The following is a 22,383-nucleotide window of genomic DNA, read 5'->3' as shown; positions in this document are numbered from 1 at the left end:
TGTCTGAGTGCTTATTTTTGCATGGCAGCCTGTTGTTTTTATTGGCATAATTTCAGGTATATACAGCTTTTTTCATCATTTTTGTGGTTTTCTTTGGTGGATGAAATGAATAATAACAACATTTTGAGTTTGTTTTTATGCTTCTTTTTAAAGCATCCTCAATTCAGAGCAAAATGTGTGTTAACTTTAGTGTATGGTTCTTTACAGATGCGCCATTACCAATTATGTCCATGTAGAAGACTTGAATGATCTTTGAATGATCCATTGAGCGCACAGGAAATATCACTGCACCATTCTAAATTGCAAGCGTATTATCTCTATTCTTTTATGCTATTAGCTATGGCAGGTTCAGAGCCACTGTTAGGCCTCAAGGTGCAATGATAAGTCATCAGCCCTCTACAATGGGTTACCATGTGATGTGACAGCGGGAGCGTCTTCCCTTTGTTAACCACCTAAATGCTGTGGTCAGCATTGACCATGGCATCTAAGCCATTACCAGCCAGGATCAGGTCTATCTCTGATCTTGGCCATTGCAGCGGGACTTCAGCTATCATTTACAGTCATGGTCTCTGGGTGGTTGTGCGGGCACACCTCCTGATCCTAACCATCAGCTTGATGTCAGAATGTCAAAACGGTATAATTCCTATTACATAATTGAGCATCACTGGGTTGGGCAGGGGTAGGGTCGGGACATCGACACAAAATTATCGATAGTCGATAGTATCGACTATCGCTGAACAAATTATCGATTACTGTAAAATATCGGTGGAAAACTATCGATATATTGACTTTTTTAAATGCCGTATGAAAATAAAGCAGGTCGAGGGTTAATAAAGCAACAATCAGCCAAAAAATTATAGTTTTCTTTTAAAACTTTAAACTGTTGAATTTCTTATTAACTTCTAACTATTAATAACAGGAAAATATATTAAAGTTACAAATGAAAATAAAAAAATACAGATGAAACATAGAATTAATATTCGGTATATGAGAAGATGTTTTTTATCATTGGCCCCAATAATCGTTATCTAATGAGCATAGAAATATTAATTTGCTCGCATGCACTCCCTTCACATGACCCGGAGTGCAGAAATATGATTGGAGGTAAACACACTGACACAAGGTCCTGCCGGCTACAAGGAAGCCAGAAGCTGCCGCTGGAGCTGACGGATGTGAGCGTGATCTCTGTGTGTTTGTGGGGCTGCGGGCCCTGCGTTTTTTCAAGTTACAGCTGAGGAACAACGGTCTCCATGGCAACTGGTAAACAATGCAGGACCCGGTAACGCGAACACAGTGCCCCGAACGCAATTGTAATTGCGTTAGATGGGTCTCCTATCTTTTCTATGGGCACTGCGTTCGCGTTAGACGCTGAACGCACGACATGTCGCGTCTCCTTTCCTAGATGCGACCTTCGTTCGTTCTGCGAATCCTTCCATCTGCATGTGGAAATGCTTTCATTTAGAAAGCATCATCCACAGCCATTGCGTTAGACAGAAGCGTTCAGAGCCTTGTCTAACGCGATGAACAAACGTGGAGGAGGGGCCGAAGACCCCACTATTCTGAGTCGTTTTGCCTGCAGCAAACCTTATTGGTGACAGAGTCAGCTCACACTTTACAACAGCTTCTAGAACTTGTTTATAAGTTCATTAGTGCCGCGAGCAAAACTCCATCCTGACCAACACAAAGGAAATCTGGTCACCGGACCACAAGACACGTCTCTGCTTTACAACAACCGATATTATATCGCCTTAAACTATCGATGTTACCGATATATCGGACAAAACAATATCGATAAAAGGAACGCCAAAGCATTAGCGATGTATCGATATTTCGATATATCGGTTTTCGATGGCCCAGCCTTAGGCAGGGGTTGAATCCTAAACAGACGTTTGTATGCAGTAGAAGAAAACTACAATTTTGTCTTCGTATAAACCTCAAACGCAGTAGTGGCACAAGGAACGTGTCGTGTCTGTGCAGGGCTTATCCTAAATATAAAGTCCTAAACGGACACAAAATAGACAAGACTCAGGAGGCAGACAGAAATCTGATTGGATTCAAGCAGGTCTCAACCAGGAATCAGACAGAGAAAGAGACAGAGATCTGACCAGTGTGCTCAAACCAGACTGGGGAGAATAACCAGTACCCCCTGAGAGGAGGGGCGGGAATATATGTACACAGACAAAGGGGATTGGCTGATTTAATCCACCTGACAGCTAAACCACTCAAGCCACACCTACAGAGAAGTGCCTAGCACCAGTATGACAAGAAGCACATGCCAAAGTCATGACAAAACTCTTACGGTATTTGTATGGAATATCATTTGCAACACATGGCAAGGAATCCATACAGTAGCCTAATGGCACAACATACAGCCAGAAATACGGTATCGGTAACAGTTTGAACATCCACACAAAGTGCCGATAGGTAGTCATTGTTTACACAATTATGTGCATGGGACCAAACGCGGCTCTGCTACACCTCTCAGCTCTGGATACTAATATTTGATATATGTAGTATATCCAACAAGTTGCAGGAAGGGAAGTATCCCCCCTAGTCTTATCATTCTTCTCAGTTGCCTTTTATGATATGGCAGTGACTCCTCACCGGTCCTTCCATATTTCCGTCAATGTAATATTAATTTCCTAGGACAAGTTCCTTCTGGTCTCCATAGATAAGTTGACTCTTTTTGGGTTAGAAATATACGACATTACTTAACTTAGAGGCAGCAATACGAACCCCAATCCCCTACAGACGGTCTTTAGGTTGAACGATTCAGCGGGGTACCAATAAACCTACAATAATGAGGTCCTAAGACGACCCTAAAAATACCCTCAGAATATGGATCCGGGATGTTATGTTCATGTCCGTGCCATTCCTTCATTAGAAGGTAAAACACAGATGATTTCCAACATGTGAAGCTCTATTCTTCACATCCCGGTGGCACCAATTATACTGGAAAAATTAGTATGTGTGCAGCAGCGGGCGCAGAACATATATAACCTGTGGGTGTATACGCATCTCACTACCAGCCTGCTGATTATGCTTCTATGTACCTGAACATCGCCTGCCATTCATCGCATAGAGATGGCATTTTTTACATTGACTGTAAGGCCGGCTTCACACGGGAGAGAAAATCGTGTGAGATTTCTGCGTTGCGAGACGCACAAATCTCGCGCGAATATGAACCCCATTCTTTTGAATAGGGTCATACACATAGGCGATCCCCCCCCCCCCCCCCCCCCGCATCCTGGCACAGGGGGAAAAAAATCACGACATGTCTTATTTTTGTGTGTATTCGCGCATCATCTTGCCCATTGTTTTCAATGGGTGTCGGCAGCAGCATTGCACCGCATGGTAAGCGCAAGTCTGTGCGATGTCTCCCATTGAAAACCCTGTTAGCCGCAGCGTAGGATCGCTACTCCCCGAAACAATACGAGGCGATAGGGCTCTTCCACACTGGCGACAGATTTTCCTGCGAGGTGACAGTGAGTGAAAACGCATGATTATGAAACCAATGACATTGTTATTAGCTTGGTTCTGGTAAGGTATTTATGCTATGGGCTTGGTTCTGTGATGTATGTATGTGAGGAGTGTGTTTCTGGTGCTGTATTTAGGTTATGAGCTTGGTTCCGATACAGTATTGATGTATTGCGGTAGGTTGTGGGGATGTATATATTTACTAAACTTGGTTCGGGTATGGTATTTATGTTATGAGCATGGTTCTGATACTGTATTGATGTACTGAGGTTGGCTCTTGTGAGGTGTGAGGTTCTGGTGCTGTATTTATGTACTGAGCTTGGTTCTTGGGGCTGTGTTTATGTTATTAGCTTGGTTCTGGTGCTGCATTTATGTTATATGCTGGCCTAGTGTGGATATGAAGAAGATACTGCCTTGTGATACAGTATTGATGGATTGTGTTTAGTTCTGGGGATGTATATATATTAAACTTGATTCTGGTATTGTATTTATGGTATGAGCATGGTTGTGGTGCTGTGTTTATGTACTGAGCTTGGTTCTTGGGTATGTATTTATGTTATTAGCTTGGTTCTGGGGCTGTATTTATGTTATGAGCTTGGTTCTGATACAGTATTGATGTATTTTGGCTGGTTCTGGGGATGTATATATTTACTAAACTTGATTCTGGCATTGTATTAATGTGATGAGCAGGGTTCTGGTGCTGTGTTTATGTACTAAGCTTGGTTCTTGGGGCTGTGTTTATGTTATTAGCTTGCTTCTGGTGCTGCATTTATGGTATGAGCTTGGTTCTAGTACTGTATTTATGTTATGAGCTTGGTTCTAGTACTGTATTTATGTTATGAGCTTGGTTCTAGTACTGTATTTATGTTATGAGCTGGTCTAGTACTGTATTACTCTTAGGAGCTGGTCTAGTGTGGGTATGAAGAAGACACTGCCTTGTGATTGTCTTACGCCTTACAGATGACTTGCAGCTATTTTATGACCCATCGGCTCTGTTATAACTTTGCGACTTCCGCTAGAAGAAAGCAAAAGAAATTCTCATAAATATTAACCAAAGCGATTTTGTCAGAAGGAAGATGTATGCCTCCTCTTTAGCCTATAAACTAACTTAGAAAAGAGGTATTTGGAACATGGTGAGTAAGCAATTTATCAAGCCTTAAATGCCTGTCAGCATTAGGTAAGGAGAGTGTGCAGCGGCATGCTGCGCTCCGCACACAATCTCAGATGCTTCCCCTAACATTATCGTGACTGTGTATTCAGATGGGGCTCCATATTGCAGAGCGCAGCACAATATGTGAGACATTAACACGGATGACAAATAGAAACAGCCGGGGCTACGCTAAAAAAAAAAAGTGAGGAACCCACAGTGGTGACTGGGGAGAAGATTTATTTCTGAAGCGGCGGCAGAGGAGCGCGGTAATAGCAGCAGATTGTGTGGCGGAGATGAATAATTACGGTAGAATGACTTGAAGAACATGGCTTGTCCAAATACACAGCAGAATAACACAAGATGACACAATGATACATAATGGCGCCATTACAAAATAAACCTTAAATATCAACGACAAAGCTCGGAAGGCGTTCCGTTCGCGGCTACGGCGGTTGGCGGTGCTGGGCTGGAGAACCTACCCTGTGCTAATGCATGCTCAGTACAAGAAAACATATATTAAAGTCACAGGTTGTATAATGGGGGGGCAAGTTAATTTTTGCATTGGTCATTTTTGCTTACTGCTGGCTCATATCAGTTTTGCAATAGGTGGGATTAAAAAAAAAACAGGTCATGGCGCTGCAGGAGAAGAGTGAGTTGATCTTGAAGGAGGAAGTGCCTCCTGATTCCAGTGGGACGGTTCAGATTTTTGGGTGCGGTCCGCCATCCCAGGATGCATGCAATTTCAACTGTGTTGGCTTCTTCATATGCAAATATAATTGAAAACAGTCAAGGACATACAGAAGGCGAAGGGCTGACTTTCCTAAGCTGCTGCAGCAGCATGTGTGGACAAGTTTGTTCTCCGCTGGCTGGAGTTTCAGGGGCCAGAAGCTATGGACTGTAGGGGTGAGGAGTTACACTAGTCCTTTGAGGGGCACAAAGGGGTATTAATAATTTGCAGGGACAGAAATATTATTATAAAACACTGATGCATTATTACTTTAAGGGGCACAGAGTGGCACTCTTAGTTTCAGAGTGCTTAGAGGGGCACTATTGCTTTGAAAGGGATCCGACTGGCATTATTACTTTGAGGGAGCACAAAGGGACATTATTGATTTAAGGGGGCAGAAAATTAGACTATAAAAGAGATGCATAATTACATCCTGGTGCCACAGAGGGGCACTATTATGCACAGAGGGGTACTATTACTTTGAAGGGTCTCAGACTGGCATTATTACTTTGAGGTGGCAGAGAATGACATGAGTACTTTGAGGGAGCATGAAGGGGCATTATTCATTTGAGAGGGCAGAAGTGGCATTATAGCACTGAGAGGCATTGCTGCTCTTATGAGACATTGAGAAGTGGGGTTAAAGGCATGAATTAACATGAGAAAACTGCCACGTTATGGAAGCCACATAGATTAGCAATAAGGAGAATGTAGGTAAGGGAGAATCACAGACTGAAAGTTCCATAGTGGATGAAGTATGGGGCTCCCAGCAGCACTGAGTATTTCAGTAGAAGGATGTGCCATCCTCATGTGATCATCTTAGTGAGGATGGGGATGTATGTGATAGCACTAGTGTCATCATTGGAAGAAGGGGATGGAGACAGGCTGCGGGTCAAAAGCTGAGCATATGATAGTACAAATTGGGAACTGGGCCTTGGTGATCGGTACGAGTCAGACCACTGGCACCCCCACTAATCCTGAGGTCCAGTGCATCCAGGAATGAATGGAACCGCGAATACTCATTTACGCCTCTGCTCCATTCATTTCAATGGAACTGATGGAGATAGCGAGGACTTGAATGTTCATACAGCATAAAAACAAAAAATTGACATGTCCAGTCTTGACGTCGTTTCCATGCAGTCTACCTGTGTGTAAATGCACCCATGGATCTGTGGACCTTTAAAATGTAAATCCACAGTAGGAATCCGAGGTTTAGGCTCAGATTTCTGCCGTGGATTATGCCTGTGTCAGCAAGGCCTAATATGGTCATACGTTTTCAAACAACTTATGCTCCTATTACAGCAATGTGATAATGTATAAAAGTGCAATTTACTTTATTTACCTAAATAATGTTTTTGTGCTGAAAACTCCCTCTACATTGCTGACCAGTGCTTCCTCCTAGTCTGCTGTCATATGACGTCAAATCTGTTACTGGAGATAGTCTGATTTCAGAACAGGAGGGGAGTCTGTCATGGGGCTGTACCAGAGTTGCAAATTAGCCCCAATACACAGGACAGGGGATAATTTTCTGACCAGTTGACGTCTCAGTGCTAAGACCCCTGCCAATATAAAGAATGGGGCTGCCATGTCCCCTGTCCATCTCCATCAGCCCCATTGAAATGAATGGAGCATTGACCACGCACACAGATCTGCTGATATAGGTAATGGTGAGTGATTTACTGTAATTCATTCACATCTCCACTGCTCAGTACTGCTTTATACTGTTCTACATGATGATATGTCTCTGTTCTGCTGGATAGTGTCCATGATGTGGCTATATATGTGTCTGTTACATACAGAGGGCTCAGTCACACGGACGCATTGGCGCCCGTCTTACTGCAGGAAGGAGACAGCCGTACCTCAAGACGGACGTCTCTCTGCAGTGCCGGGAGAAAGAACATGTGCCCGGCTTCATTGCCGGTCATGTGTTCTTTCTTCAGCGCTGCAGAGAGACGTCCGTCTTGAGGTTCGGCTGTCTTCTTCCTGCAGTGAGGGCTCAGTTACACGGGCGCATCGGTGCCGATGCACCCGTGTGACTGAGCCCAGAGAGCACAGTAGAATCTGCAGTTCTATGTGCACAGTGTATGAAAAGCACCACAGCAGTTAGGCTCATCCCACCAGTCCTGTGAGAACTGAGAATTAAGTATACAGTCTACAGAGGGGAAAACTGGTGATGAATGCGGAAACAAGGGATATAATGGTCAGAAATAGTGTTATACCTCGGTACATACAAGGCAGCTAATTCTGAAAAGTTAAGAACAAAGGAAAACCTTCCACAGTCTCACACGAAGAATACATATATACCTGTGCCGCCACTTTAAATGTTTCTTTTTATCTTACTTTGTTCATTTTTGAATAGCGATTTGTCAAACTTTTTTTTCTATATCTTTTAATAAACAAGCAGTTGTGATTACTTGGCCGAAGAATTATCCGCCAACGCGCTTACAGATGGGAAAACTTGGAGCAGATATACCGTAAGTTATAAAAAAAAAGCAAACAAAACAAAGGATGTTCAGAACTATATTGGACAGAGAATTAACAATCCACAGTTTAGACTTTCCAAAAAGTAAGGGGAAAATATACATTCCCTACAGTAACTCAGGATTTTGGACCCCATGTGACCACGGATGGTTACGGCTGGGAATGACGCAAGGATAATAGCCATGAAGATTGGAGAGAGGAAGGAAACTACCTCTAAAGGGAATGTCCGATTTGGACAAACCTTTTTTAGAAGGAGAGACCCCTAAAAATACACTGATTGGCCACTTTATTAGAGACCCCCATGTAGCAGCATGTTGGACCTACTTTCATCTTTAGAGCTCTTCACACCGCTACACATGAAAACCCCACAAAATTGGCAGTGAAATGGTACCAAGAAAAGCTACAAGTCACGATGCAAAAAACAAGCCCTCATACGGCCATGTCAATGGAAAAAATATGGAACTTTAGAAAACTGGAGATGGAAATCCCCCCCAAAAATTGTCACATCCGAAATAGGCAGCGTTACTAGGGGTTAATAATAATGCTGGAAAAGAAAAGGGAGAAAAATCTTCTCAAATTGGTATTTCAAAAAGTGCTTTTAGATATTGTCTTATGAAGGTGAGTCATTGGATGACCACAATCTGGTCTGCCGAAACACCAAAATAGACGTCCATGGTGTATAACTTCCATTCTCCAATTTTGGCGGCTTTCACACGTGTGCTGTCCGCCCGCAGTGTAGCTGTGTGCATTGCTTGTGGCTACACTGCTCTAAAGATTGTGTGAACGGGCTAATTCCAGCCCTGAGAAATAGTCCGTTCACACAATCAGATGTGGGAGGTGTGTACTTTCCAGCTCCCATAGGAGTGCATGGAAAGCACGCAGCCAAGATAGGACAGGTCCTATCCTTGCGTGCACCTCAAGGCTGACATGTGAGTTTGCACTCGCATGTCCTATCTTTGTTAGATGTGCTAATGCAGCGTGTCTAACAATCGTTCATGTGCGCGTCCTGTGAGCACCTCTCATGCGGGCGGACAGAAAGAAGCCTTATAGTAAGAAGAGGAGCTCTGAAGCACAAACTGCTAATCCAACATGGGAAATTCTGTGCAGACGTAGAGATAGGAGTGATGAAAATGTTATAATTTTGGCAAAGAATGCCATTGAAACAAAAACACCTACATGGGAGGATTCCCCCCCCCCCCCCTCCCGAAACAGCAATTGAGCAATTACAATTAGTGGACCCTATTAGTGTTACATTTGCCTGTACTTCACTTATCAGTGTGACATTTCATTCTGGAGTAATTATAAACATGGCTGACTCACGGACACTAAAATCCCACTGCGGTTCGACTTTTCTTGCATCCAAGATCCATTGGAAAGGTTAAAATTGCTGTGATGAAAACTTGTTATTAAGTATCTGCAATCAATGAGTACAAGATATTACGGCGTATCTCTGTACAGACACTGAATCAAAAGCGATTAAAAGTCATTTTAGCATCACTAATCATTCGGTGCCTTCGAAAAAGTAAGTGGCAATATGTGAGTGCTATTGAGCGCACTAAGATATGGCCAAGGATAATGCGAATATAAGTATGCCGCTGTATTAATTGCTCCGTAATGTATTCGAAATATCGCACGCTGCTGTGTAACCACTTTACTTGTTCTGTCTGTACAGACGATGACAAAACAGGGTTATTCTAGAAGAAGGAGCAGATTTGGGGATTTAATTACAAACCAGCTACAAAAGACGACTACACAATCCACACATCACTGAAAAGAGGAAAGTTCAAAGTTTTTTATCACTAACCCGTATGTTCCATTTTCTGCCACATGGCAGCACTCGGCACTTTTAACACACTCTACTTTCTCATGGTACGTGTGTGGGCGACTAGTGCTTTTCTCTTTGCATAGGCTACCAAGTTCAACAAATGTTCTGTGCCACTCATAGACTTGCCTGTGACGAGGCGGCTGTTTTTGGAATTGACGTCGGAAATCACGTTGCAGTTGAAAAATGGATTCACACTCAGCAAACTGAAAATTATTTCTCCTGTAGTGTCGCCATTTTCCGATAGGCTGTAACCAACAAGAAACAGTGCTACTATGTAGCAGAAAATGGAGCAAACTGGAAAGTCATAACACAAGTTGAAACTTCCTCTTTCAGTTGTGTGCGGATTATTTAATTATGTTTTACAGTTTGTTTGTAATTAAATCCCCAAAATCTGCTTTTTTTTTCCAATAACCCCTGTGAGAAGGTGACCGGCAAAGTGCTGGAGGGCATATATATTTCGCCTAGGATGCTCTCCTATGAGGCTTTGGGGAGCACTTGGCCAGGTACGTGCCACCGAGCAGCCTGGGTTCGGTGGAGGAAGCCGGCAGTATGGTGTCAGTAACATTAAGTTACTGACACGCTGTAGTGAGTAGGTGGCTCCAAGCCACATAATCCGGGCCGGCTTTTCCTGGAGTGACCAAAGCGAAGGGTGGGATGGTCACTCCCACGTACCAAGTTGGGCTGGTACCAGGCCATATAAAGCCTGGGCCTACAGGGCCTAGGAGAGAGCTGAGACCTCTGCAGGTCTGAGAGTCCTGGCTTGCTATGTGCAGGAGCCATTTTGATTACCAGTGTGTAGACAGGAACGCTACATGTTTAGTAGGTGCTCAGACGAGCAGGATTTCCTTTATGTTTGCCTGATGTTAAGGCCTGTATTTTGCTTTGTTTGCTTGGAAATAAACCCAGGCAAAGCCTGGACTAAAGACTTTATCGCAAGTGTCACTGTCTCTGACTGCTTATGCCCAGGTTGCTACCGATCCTAAACGCTAATCCCTCACATATGGTGTTTGGATGCGGGCAGCGGTCTTAAAGAGACATACACCAATTAATGGACATTTTGCTGCAGCAGCTGGAGAACCGTTGCTAAGGGCAACCGCCCAAGAGAGATTGACTGGAGAGTGCTGTAACCCCCATGTCCTGGGTGAAAGCTGCAATGGCACAGCCATCAGATACAGCCAAGATGGAAGAACTGATAAAGCAGCTGGTGCAAATGAACATGCAGCAGCAACAAGTGACGGCGACCCAGCAAAAGGTCCATGAGGAGGCCATGAGAGCTCAGGTCGAGACTAATGCTCTCCTGGCGGAAGCCAATCGGTTAGCCTTGCAGGAGCAACAGCGGGTTAACCAACAGCTGCAAGAGCAACTCCTGGCGGTGGCGCAAAGTGTGCAGAGATCGTCTGGTTCGCTCCCCACCACCCGTACCGCGGTACAGGCAGCCTTACAAAGGATGACACCCACCGATGACATCGAGGCCTATCTCGCGGTCTTTGAGAGAGTGGCCGAGAGGGAGAAGTTACCGGCGCCTCAGTGGGCTGAGGTAGTAGCGCCTTTCCTGACGGGAGAACCCCAAAAGGCCTATTTTGACCTCGGTGAGCAGGATGCCAAGGACTATAATAAGCTCAAAGGTGAGATCCTGGCACGCTTGGGCGTGGACACCCATGTGCGGGCCCGACACGTACACGCCTGGACTTTCACGGACGACCTACCAGCTCGCTCCCAGATGTACGATCTGTTCCACCTGGTGAGAAAGTGGCTGCAGCCGGAGGAGTCGTCCCCGGCAGAGATCGTACAGAAAGTGGTTCTGGATAAGTTTATACGCTCGTTGCCCCCAGCAATCCAGCGCTGGGTGGGACAAGGAGGTCCCCAGGACGTGGACCAACTCGTGAGCCTCGTCGAGAGGTATGAAGCCACGGAGAACTTACTGCAAGCCGTGCCTCCTGGACGTTCCAACCCCGGGAACAGCAAGTCGGCTGGTGCCCCTGGTAAGACTGTTCCATATATAAGGGGTGTCAAAAGTGTCCCAAGGGGAGGCGGCTCAGAGGGGGAACGTTTGGGGCAGAGGAGGAGCCCCAAATGGACATTCAGGTCCCGGGTAGAACCCCAAGGAGACCGGGCCTGCATACGATGTTGGCGCTGTCATGAGCCCGGGCATCTTGCTGCCAACTGTCCACTTACCGTGGAACCAATGGACTGTAACTTTGCCCGGCGGAGGTCGATGTTCGCACGGCCAGTGTGTTCTGCAGAGACTGTGTCAGAGACTGATCGACCATTATGTCACCTAAAGGTGAATGACTTTGCGGTGACAGCTCTACTGGATTCAGAGAGCTTGGTTACGCTGGTGCACTCCAGCCTGGTCGATCCCACAACCTTCACCAGCCGTCGCATGGGGGTTGTTTGTGTGCATGGGGACACCAAGGAGTATCCTATTGCCCTTGTACGACTTGATACTCCGTGTGGACTTGCCACCCATGAGGTGGGCGTCGTAAAATCCTTAATGCACACCGTGATTCTCGGGATAGACTTTCCCCTATTTTGGGACTTGTGGCGACACCGAGGGTCGTCTGCAAATAAGGTTCATGATAATGCAAATGTGTATGATGTGTGTCCAGAACTGTTTGACCCTGAGGGTACGGTTCCAGCAGTAGGGGTGACCCAAGAGAATGGGGATAACTTTCCCTTAACAGTACTAGCGGGTGAGACAGAGGTACAGGACGAAGTGGTTGCTATGCCTGACTTAGAGGTCTCACGTGCCAATTTCGGAACTGAGCAGCTCCGAGACCCCACCTTAGTAAAGGCCAGGGGAAATGTTAAAGTACTAAATGGGGAGCCTCAATTCCCGGGGGCTGATACTGTGTTTCCACACCTGGCAGTCAATCAAGAGTTGTTGTATCAGGTTGACAAGGTCCGTGGGGAGTTTGTGGAACAGCTGGTGGTACCTCAGTCTTATCGCAGGATGGTCTTAGACCTGGCGCACAAGCATGTGCTGGGAGGTTATCTCGGGAGCGAAAAGACTAGGGAACGCATCCTTCAGCGTTTTTTCTGGCCGGGGGTACATGGTGATGTAAAACGTTACTGTGAGTCGTGCCCGGAGTGACAAATAACAGCTCCTATGCCCCATTACCGGAGCCCCTTAGTGCCCTTGCCCATCATGGAGGTGCCGTTTGAGTGGATCGCCATGGACCTAGTTGGGCCCTTGGTAAAGTCTGCCTGGGGTCACCAACATATATTAGTGGTTGTAGACTATGCCACCCGTTACCCCGAAGCCGTTCCTTTACGCAATACGTCATCCAAGGGTATTGCAAAGGAACTACTTCACATGTTCTCCCGCACAGGCATACCAAAAGAGATCCTGACAGACCAAGGAACCCCCTTTATGTCAAAGGTCATGAAGGAATTGTGTAAGCTGCTAAATATTAAGCACTTACGGACGTCTGTGTACCACCCACAGACGGATGGTCTGGTTGAGAGATTTAATAAGACCCTAAAAAGCATGCTCAAAAAGGTAGTCAATAAGGATGGGAAGGACTGGGACTGTCTGCTGCCATATTTAATGTTCTCAATCCGTGAAGTACCACAATCCTCCACTGGGTTCTCTCCCTTTGAATTAGTTTATGGTAGACATCCCCGAGGGCTCCTTGCAGTAGCTAAGGAGACCTGGGAGCACGAGTCTACCCCCTACAGGAGTGTTATTGAACACATCTCCCCGATGCAAGATCGAATTGCGGCGGTCATGCCCATTGTTAGAGAACATTTACAGCAGGCTCAAGAAGCCCAAAGCCGGGTATATAACATGTCCGCCAAGGTGAGAACCTTCAACCCTGGGGATCGGGTACTAGTGTTGGTGCCCACCCTGGAAAGTAAATTCCTAGCAAAATGGCAAGGGCCCTATGAAATAATTGAGAAAGTCGGAGAGGTAAATTATAAGGTATACCAGCCAGGTAGGCGGAAACCAGAACAGTTGTACCATGTAAACCTAATTAAGCCATGGAAGGACAGAGAAGCCCTGACTGCAGTGAGCACCCCCCATGGTGAGGTCCCAGAGGTGCGTGTATCAGGGTCCCTGTCCAAATCCCAACAGCAAGAGTCTAGGGAATTCATACGACATAATTCAGATGTGTTCTCCGTTATACCAGGGCGTACTGGTGTCATAAAACACAGGGCAGGAAAACTACAGGACAATGCCGATGCCTTGTCAAGGACGCGTTGTATGGCGGCTAAAGGTGTCCGACCCCACAGGCTCGAACAGAGGGGGAGGGTATGTGAGAAGGTGACCGGCAAAGTGCTGGAGGGCATATATATTTCGCCTAGGATGCTCTCCTATGAGGCTTCTGGAGCACTTGGCCAGGTATGTGCCACCGAGCAGCCTGGGCTCGGTGGAGGAAGCTGGCAGTATGGTGCCTGTAACATTAAGTTACTGACAAGCTGTAGTGAGTAGGTGGCTCCAAGCCACATAATCCGGGCTGGCTTTTCCTGGAGTGACCAAAGCGAAGGGTGGGATGGTCACTCCCACGTACCAGGTGGGGCTGGTACCAGGCCATATAAAGACTGGGCCTACAGGGCCTAGGAGAGAGCTGAGACCTCTGCAGATCTGAGAGTCCTGGCTGGCTGTGTGCGGGAGCCATTTTGATTACCAGTGTGTAGACAGGAACGCTACATGTTTAGTAAGTGCTCAGATGAGCAGGATTTCCTTTATGTTTGCCTGATGTTAAGGCCTGCATTTTGCTTTGTTTGCTTGGAAATAAACCCAGGCAAAGCCTGGACTAAAGACTTTATCGCAAGTGTCACTGTCTCTGACTGCTTATGCCCAGGTTGCTACCGATCCTAAACGCTAATCCCTCACACCCCGTACCATGATTGAAGTATTAGACATTACTGAGATGTGACTCTTACCATGCCAATCACTATGTTACATGTGCTACACCAGATAGAACAAAAAGCTAAACCTGGTAAAGAAATACTGAGACCAATCCTGGTACGTAGTGAACAGAATAAAAAGTGAATAACTATAATACAGTCCGAAAGTTTACAAGAATATAACTACCATAATACTGTTCCCTATGAACAAGAATATAACTACTATAAAATTGCCCCCTATGTACAAGAATATAACTACTATAATACTGCCTCCTCTGTACAGGAATATAGCTACTATAATACTGCCCCCTATGTACAAGAATATAACTACTATAATATTGCCCCCTATGTACAAGAATACAACTACTATAATACTGCCCTCTATGTACAAGAATATAACTACTATAATACTGCCCCCTATGTACAAGAATATAACTACTATAATACTGCTCCTATGTACAAGAATATAACTACTATAATACTGCTCCCTATGTACAAGAATATAACTACTATAATACTGCCTCCTATGTACAAGAATATAACTACTATAACACTGCCCACTATGGACAAGAATATAACTACTATAATACTGCCACCTATGTACAAGAATATAACTACTATAATACTGCTTCTATGTACAAGAATATCACTACTATAATACTGCCCCTATGTACAAGAATATAGCTACTATAATACTGCCCACTATGGACAAGAATATAACTACTATAATATTGCCCCCTATGTACAAGAATACAACTACTATAATACTGCCCTCTATGTACAAGAATATAACTACTATAATACTGCCCCCTATGTACAAGAATATAACTACTATAATACTGCTCCTATGTACAAGAATATAACTACTATAATACTGCTCCCTATGTACAAGAATATAACTACTATAATACTGCCTCCTATGTACAAGAATATAACTACTATAATACTGCCCACTATGGACAAGAATATAACTACTATAATACTGCCACCTATGTACAAGAATATAACTACTATAATACTGCTTCTATGTACAAGAATATCACTACTATAATACTGCCCCTATGTACAAGAATATAACTAATATAACACTGCCACATATGTACAAGAATATAACTACTATAATACTGCCCCCATGTACCAAAATATAATTACTATAATACTGCTCCTATGTACAAGGATATAACTACTACAATACTGCCCCCATGTACAAGAATATAACTACTACAGTACTGCCTCCTATGTACAAGAATATAACTACTATAATACTGCCCACTATGTACAAGAATATAACTACTATAATACTGCCCCCTATGTAGGAGAATATAACTATTACAATACTGCCCCCTATGTACAAGAATATAACAACTATTATACTGCTCCCAATGTACAAGAATATAACTACTAGAATACTGCCCCCTATGTACAAAAATATAATTACTATAATACTGCCCCCTCTGTACAAGAATATAACTACTATAATACTGCCCACTATGTACAAGAATATAACTACTATAATACTGCCTCCGATGTACAAGAATATAACTACTATAATACTGCTCCTATGTACAAGAATATACCTATTATAAAACTGTCCCCTATAAACAAGAATATAACTACTATAATACTGCCTCGTATGTACAAAAATATAACTACTATAATACTACCTACTATGTACAAGAATATAACTATTATAATACTGCCTATTATGTGCAAGAATATAACTCCTATAATACTGCCCCCTATGTACAAAAATATAACTACTATAATATTGCCCCCTACGTACTAGAATATAACTACTATAATACTGCCCTCTATGTACAAGAATATAACTACTATAATACTGCTCCTATGTAAAAGAATATCACTACTATAATACTGCCCCAATGTACAAGTATATAACTACTATAATACTGCACCCTATGTACAAGAATATAACTACTATAATACTGCCCCCATGTACCAGAATATAATTACTATAATACTGCTCCTATGTACAAGAATATAACTATTATAATACTGCCCCCCTATGTACAAAAATATAACAACTATAATACTGCTCCCTATGTACAAGAATATAACTACTAGAATTCTGCCCTATATGTACAAAAATATAATTACTATAATACTGCCCCCTCTGTACAAGAATATAACTATTATAATACTGCCCAGTATCTACAAGAAAATAACTACTATAATACTTCTCCCCTATGTACAAGAATATAACTCCTATAATACTGCCGCCTATGTACAAAAATATAACTACTACAATACTGCCTCCTTTGTACAAGAATATAAATACTATAATACTGCCCACTATGTACAAGAATATAACTACTATAATACTGCTCCTATGTACAAGAATATACCTACTATAAAACTGTCCCCTATAAACAAGAACATAACTACTATAATACTGCCTCCTATGTACAAGAATATAACTACTATAATACAGCCTACTATGTACAAGAATATAACTATTATAATACTGCCTATTATGTACAAGAATATAACTCCTATAATACTGCCCCCTATATACAAAAATATAACTACTATAATACTGCCTCCTATGTCAAGAATATTACTACTATAATACTGCCTACTATGTACAAAAATATAACTATTATAATACTGCCTACTATGTACAAGTATATAAGTCCTATAATACTGCCCCCTATGTACAAAAATATAACTACTATAATACTGCCTCCTATGTAGAAGAATATTTCTACTATAATACTGCCCCCTATGTACAAGAATATAACTACTATAATACTGCCTCCTATGTCAAGAATATAACTACTCTAATACTGCTCCCTATGTACAAGAATATAACTACTATAATACTGCCTCCTATGTATAAGAATATAACTACTATAATACTGCCCCTATGTACAGGAATATAGCTACTATAATACTGCCTCCTATGTCAAGAATAAAACTACTCCAATACTGCCCCCTATGTACAAGAGTATAACTACTATAATACTGCCTCCTGTGTGGAAGAATATAACTACTATAATACTGTCTCCTATGTACAAGAATTTACCTACTATAATACTGCTCCTATGTATAAGAATATAACTACTATAATACTGCTGCCTATGTACAAGAATATAACTACTATAATACTGCCCCATATGTACAAGAATATAACTACTATAATACTGCCGCCTATGTACAAATATATTACTACTATATTACTGCTCCCTATGTAGAAGAATATAGCTACTATAATACTGCCCTCTATGTACAAGGATATAACTACTATAATACTGCTCCTATGTACAAGAATATAACTACTATAATACTGCTCCCTATGTACAAGAATATAACTACTATAATACTGCCTCCTATGTACAAGAATATAACTACTATAACACTGCCCACTATGGACAAGAATATAACTACTATAATACTGCCACCTATGTACAAGAATATAACTACTATAATACTGCTTCTATGTACAAGAATATCACTACTATAATACTGCCCCTATGTACAAGAATATAGCTACTATAATACTGCCCACTATGGACAAGAATATAACTACTATAATATTGCCCCCTATGTACAAGAATACAACTACTATAATACTGCCCTCTATGTACAAGAATATAACTACTATAATACTGCCCCCTATGTACAAGAATATAACTACTATAATACTGCTCCTATGTACAAGAATATAACTACTATAATACTGCTCCCTATGTACAAGAATATAACTACTATAATACTGCCTCCTATGTACAAGAATATAACTACTATAATACTGCCCACTATGGACAAGAATATAACTACTATAATACTGCCACCTATGTACAAGAATATAACTACTATAATACTGCTTCTATGTACAAGAATATCACTACTATAATACTGCCCCTATGTACAAGAATATAACTAATATAACACTGCCACATATGTACAAGAATATAACTACTATAATACTGCCCCCATGTACCAAAATATAATTACTATAATACTGCTCCTATGTACAAGGATATAACTACTACAATACTGCCCCCATGTACAAGAATATAACTACTACAGTACTGCCTCCTATGTACAAGAATATAACTACTATAATACTGCCCACTATGTACAAGAATATAACTACTATAATACTGCCCCCTATGTAGGAGAATATAACTATTACAATACTGCCCCCTATGTACAAGAATATAACAACTATTATACTGCTCCCAATGTACAAGAATATAACTACTAGAATACTGCCCCCTATGTACAAAAATATAATTACTATAATACTGCCCCCTCTGTACAAGAATATAACTACTATAATACTGCCCACTATGTACAAGAATATAACTACTATAATACTGCCTCCGATGTACAAGAATATAACTACTATAATACTGCTCCTATGTACAAGAATATACCTATTATAAAACTGTCCCCTATAAACAAGAATATAACTACTATAATACTGCCTCGTATGTACAAAAATATAACTACTATAATACTACCTACTATGTACAAGAATATAACTATTATAATACTGCCTATTATGTGCAAGAATATAACTCCTATAATACTGCCCCCTATGTACAAAAATATAACTACTATAATATTGCCCCCTACGTACTAGAATATAACTACTATAATACTGCCCTCTATGTACAAGAATATAACTACTATAATACTGCTCCTATGTAAAAGAATATCACTACTATAATACTGCCCCAATGTACAAGTATATAACTACTATAATACTGCACCCTATGTACAAGAATATAACTACTATAATACTGCCCCCATGTACCAGAATATAATTACTATAATACTGCTCCTATGTACAAGAATATAACTATTATAATACTGCCCCCCTATGTACAAAAATATAACAACTATAATACTGCTCCCTATGTACAAGAATATAACTACTAGAATTCTGCCCTATATGTACAAAAATATAATTACTATAATACTGCCCCCTCTGTACAAGAATATAACTATTATAATACTGCCCAGTATCTACAAGAAAATAACTACTATAATACTTCTCCCCTATGTACAAGAATATAACTCCTATAATACTGCCGCCTATGTACAAAAATATAACTACTACAATACTGCCTCCTTTGTACAAGAATATAAATACTATAATACTGCCCACTATGTACAAGAATATAACTACTATAATACTGCTCCTATGTACAAGAATATACCTACTATAAAACTGTCCCCTATAAACAAGAACATAACTACTATAATACTGCCTCCTATGTACAAGAATATAACTACTATAATACAGCCTACTATGTACAAGAATATAACTATTATAATACTGCCTATTATGTACAAGAATATAACTCCTATAATACTGCCCCCTATATACAAAAATATAACTACTATAATACTGCCTCCTATGTCAAGAATATTACTACTATAATACTGCCTACTATGTACAAAAATATAACTATTATAATACTGCCTACTATGTACAAGTATATAAATCCTATAATACTGCCCCCTATGTACAAAAATATAACTACTATAATACTGCCTCCTATGTACAAGAATATAACTACTATAATACTGCCCCCTATGTACAAGAATATAACTACTATAATACTGCCTCCTATGTCAAGAATATAACTACTCTAATACTGCTCCCTATGTACAAGAATATAACTACTATAATACTGCCTCCTATGTATAAGAATATAACTACTATAATACTGCCCCTATGTACAGGAATATAGCTACTATAATACTGCCTCCTATGTCAAGAATAAAACTACTCCAATACTGCCCCCTATGTACAAGAGTATAACTACTATAATACTGCCTCCTGTGTGGAAGAATATAACTACTATAATACTGTCTCCTATGTACAAGAATTTACCTACTATAATACTGCTCCTATGTATAAGAATATAACTACTATAATACTGCTGCCTATGTACAAGAATATAACTACTATAATACTGCCCCATATGTACAAGAATATAACTACTATAATACTGCCGCCTATGTACAAATATATTACTACTATATTACTGCTCCCTATGTAGAAGAATATAGCTACTATAATACTGCCCTCTATGTACAAGGATATAACTACTATAATACTGCTCCTATGTACAAGAATATAACTACTATAATACCGCCCCTATGTACAAGAATATAACTACTATAATACTGCCTCCTATGTACAAGAATATAACTACTATAATTCTGTCCCCTATGTACAAGAATATAACTACTATAATACTGCCCCCTATGTACAAGAATATAACTACTATAATACTGCCCTCCTATGTACAAGAATATAACTACTATAATACTGCCTCCTATGTACAAGAATATAACTACTATAATACTGCCTCCTATGTATAAGAATATAACTACTATAATACTGCCCCTATGTACAAGAATATAACTACTATAATACTGCTCCCTATGTACAAGAATATAACTACTATAATACTGCCCCCTATGTACAAGAATATAACTACTATAATACTGCCCCCTATGTACAAGAATATAACTACTATAATACTGCCTCCTATGTACAAGAATATAACTACTATAATACTGCCCCTATATACAAGAATATAACTACTATAATACTTCCCCCTATGTACAAGAATATAACTACTATAATACTGCCCCCTATGTACAAGAATATAACTACTATAATACTGCCCCCTATGTACAAGAATATAACTACTATAATACTGCCCCTATATACAAGAATATAACTACTATAATACTTCCCCCTATGTTCAAGAATATAACTACTATAATACTGCTCCCTATTTAGAAGAATATAAGTACTATAATACTGCCTCCTATGTACAAGAATATAACTACTATAATACTGCCTCCTATGTACAAGAATATAACTAGTATAATACTGCCTCCTATGTACAAGAATATAACTACTATAATACTGCTCCTATGTACAAGAATATAACTACTATAATACTGCTCCTATGTACAAGAATATAACTACTATAATACTGTCTCCTATGTACAAGAATATAACTACTATAATACTGCCTCCTGTGTACAAGAATATAACTACTATAATACTGCCCCTATGTAAAAAAAAAAAACTACTATAACACCATTTATAATTCTAAGTTCCACCTCTTTTCACTTAATGCCATCTAAAAGCGAAGAAATCAGGAGATAATTTCTTTCAGGACTTGCATAAAATCCAAGGACTGGCAAATACAAGACATTCCCTTTTGATTATTATTCATTTCTCTGTATTCTTATACTTTATAATGTAGTCAGCGTCTTCAGTGTATTAGATTAATGATACAATTCTGTCTGGTATTTTATGGGTGCCCAATGTGGTGCTGCAGATCTCATTTGCATAACTGCCTTTAACTGTCCAATTCTCTACATAAATGATCTTCAAACATTTTTGTACTAGTATTTAATTTTTTCAACTTTTCTGTAAAGAAAAACATAAACTGTCCTGAGCCGAGCGCTTATACTGAGCGCACTGAGCCAATATTATCTTTTAATAAGAATTCCAATAATATGAGCCAACAAAACGCATTAGTTTATGAGAAAGACTCAGATGGAGGACCACAGCCGCGCAGATTAGGCAAGACAAATATTTGAGCTCATAAAAATGTAAATGATAAAAATCAGCACATTGAGAAAATAGAGAAAAAACCCTAACATTTTTTGTGGTCGTCACTATAAAATAGAAGCTGATATGTAATCAACTACAGTCCACGATCACAGCTCATTGAGTCAGTCAAAGGCAGAGTTCACATAAACATAGGGGTCAGTATGATAGCAGTTGTACTCTAGTACATAAAGTAGGGAGCAATATTTTAGTATTACAGCAGTTACATTCTGGTACATAGGAGCAGTATTATA

The sequence above is a fragment of the Eleutherodactylus coqui genome, chromosome 1, assembly GCF_035609145.1.
Source record: "Eleutherodactylus coqui strain aEleCoq1 chromosome 1, aEleCoq1.hap1, whole genome shotgun sequence".
Classification (NCBI taxonomy): domain Eukaryota; kingdom Metazoa; phylum Chordata; class Amphibia; order Anura; family Eleutherodactylidae; genus Eleutherodactylus; species Eleutherodactylus coqui.
This window is presented reverse-complemented; position numbering follows the sequence as displayed.